Genomic DNA, 2,884 nt, shown 5'->3' on the forward strand with positions numbered 1-2,884 from the left:
GTGGCAGCTCAAGCCTTTAATCCCACCACTTTGGGAGGCCAAGGCTGGCAGATCACGAGGTCAGGAGTTCGAGACCAGCCTGGCCAACATAGTGAAACCCTGTCTCTACTAAAAATACAACAAAAATTAGCCAGGCATGGTGGCACATGCCTGTAGTCGCAGCTACTCAGGAGGCTGAGGCAGGAGAATCACTTGAACCTGGGAGGCGGAGGTTGCAGTGAGCCGAGATCGCACCACTGCACTCCAGCCTGGGCAACAGAAAGAGACTCCATCTCAAAAAAAAAAAAAACCTGAATAGGAAACACATTTGTCATTTATTCTCTCTAAGGGCAACCACTATAAGACTTCAAAAGAACCTTGGTCTCCGCAATCTTTTATCTTAACCTAAACATTTCCTTTCTATCGATCCCAGGTCTTTAGACAAACTCAATCGTCAACCAGAAAATATCTAAATTCACCTATAGCCTAGAAGCCCGTACTCCCCCCGGCCCCTCGTTTTGAGTTGCCATGGCTTTCTGGACCAAACCAATGTATTTCTTTTTCTTTTTCTTTTTGAGACAGTCTCGCTCTGTCGCCCAAGCTGGAGTGCAGTGGCGTGATCTGGGCTCACTGCAAGCTCCGCTTCCTGGGTTCATGCCATTCTCCTGCCTCAGCCTCCCAAGTAGCTGGGACTACAGGTGCCCACGACCACGCCTGGCTAATTTTTTTTTTTTTTGTATTTTTTTAGTAGAGACAGATTTTCACTATGTTAGCCAGGATGGTCTCGATCTCCTGACCTCATGATCCGCCCACCTCAGCCTCCCAAAGTACTGGGATTACAGGTGTGAGCCACTGCATCCAGCCAAACCAATGTATTTCTTAAATGTATCTGATTGATGTCTCATACCTCCCTAAAATGTATAAAACCAAGCTGCTCCCCATCAACCTTGGACACATGTTCTCAGGACCTCCTAAGGGCTGTGTCACGGGTCATCGTCGCTCATATTTGGCTCAGACTAAATCTCTTCAGATATTTTACAGGGTTTTCATCTTTTCATCGACAGTAGATTTACACCAACTAAAGTCTCACAAGTATGTAACCATTCCTCTTACTGCCAGCTTTTCCCTTTATAGGGAAAATGTATAAATACTGAAACTCCTAAGAACCTCTTTGGAAAAAACAGCTCCAGGCCAGGCACAGTGGCCCATGCCTGTAATCCCAGCACTTTGGGAGGCCAAGGCCGGCGGATCACCTAAGGTCAGGAGTTCGAGACCAGCCTAGCCAACATATAGTGAAACCCCATCTCTACTAAAAAATACAAAAATCAACTGGGTGTGGTGATGCACACCTGTAGTTCCAGCTACTTGGGAGGCTGAGGCAGGAGAATCACTTGAACCCGGGGGGCAGAGGTTGCAGCAAGCTCAAGATCTTGCCACTGCACTCCAGCCTGGGTGACAGAGCAAGACTCTGTCTCTCAAAACAAACAAACAAACACAGCACCTGGTGAGTCAATTTTTTCTGGGTGCACCCTCAAGCTGGCTCAATAAATCTCAATTGATTGAAACACCTGTTTTCAGTCACTCATTTTGGTTGTCAATATCTATTTTTGAGTACGTGGACCCCAAAGTATCTGAGACAGGTCTCAATCAATTTAGAAAGTTTATTCTGCCAGGGTTAAGGATCAACTTGTGACACAGCTTCAGGAGATCCTGATGACATGTGCCCAAGGTGGTTGGGGTACAGCTAGCTTTTATACCTTGTAGGGAGACATCAATCAATACCTGTAAGGTGTACATTGGTTTTATCTGGAAAAGTGGTACAACTCGAAGTGGGGAGTTTCCAGGTTATACGTAGATTTAAACATTTTCTGATTGGCAGTTGGTTGAAAGACTCAAGTTATTATTATCATTTTTTTCAAGTTGGAGTCTTGCTCTGTCGCCCAGGCTGGAGTGCAGTGGCGTGATCTTGGCTCACTGCAACCTCCGCCTCCTGGGTTCAAGCAATTCTGCCTCAGCCTCCCAAGTAGCTGGGATTACAGGTTCGCACCACACACCTGGCTAATTTTTGTATTTTTAGTAGAGACGGGGTTTCACCATGTTGGCCAGCTGGTCTCAAACTCCTGACCTCATGATCTGCTCACCTTGGCCTCCCAAAGTGCTGGGACTACAGGCCTGAGCCACTGCACACCCCTGAAAGACTCAAGTTATTATCTGAAGACCTGGAGTCAATAGAAAGGAATGTCTAGGTTATGATAATAAGGTGTTGTGGAGATCAAAGTTTTGTCACATAGATGAAGCCTCCAGGTAGCAGGCTTCAGAGAGAATAGATTGTAAATGTTTCTTATCAGATTTAGGGTCTGTGTGGATGTTAGTGCTGGTCATCTCTTCCTGAATTCCAAAAGGGAGGAGGGTAGAATGAGGCATTTCTGATGCTCCCTTCCCATCACGGCCTGAAGTTTTTCAGGTCAACTTTGGAATGCCCTTGACTGAGAGGAGGGATCCATTCCAATGGTTGGCGACAGGAGGCTTCGAATTTTATTTTTGGTTTACAAGTGGATGAGAAAAATGGGGATCAGAGAGGCTAACGATGTCACATGTTAAGGGCACACAGTAACCAGTTGGAGCTGGTATGTGAATGTTAGGGACACAGTTGTGTCTCCTACAAAATTCCTGTGTTGAAGTCCTAACCTTCAGTACCCCCGAATGTGACCAAGTTTGGAGACAGAGTCTTTAAAAAAGTAATTAAGTTAAAATGAGGTCATATGAGTGAGTCTTTATCCAGTCTGACTGAGGTCCTTCTAAGAAGAGGAGATTAGGGCTGGGCATGGTGGCTCACACCTGTAATCCCAGCACTTTGGGAGGTCGAGGCAGGAGGATCACTTGAGGTCAGGAGTTCGAGACCAGC

Source organism: Pongo pygmaeus, chromosome 20 (assembly GCF_028885625.2).
Source record: "Pongo pygmaeus isolate AG05252 chromosome 20, NHGRI_mPonPyg2-v2.0_pri, whole genome shotgun sequence".
In the NCBI taxonomy this organism is placed as follows: domain Eukaryota; kingdom Metazoa; phylum Chordata; class Mammalia; order Primates; family Hominidae; genus Pongo; species Pongo pygmaeus.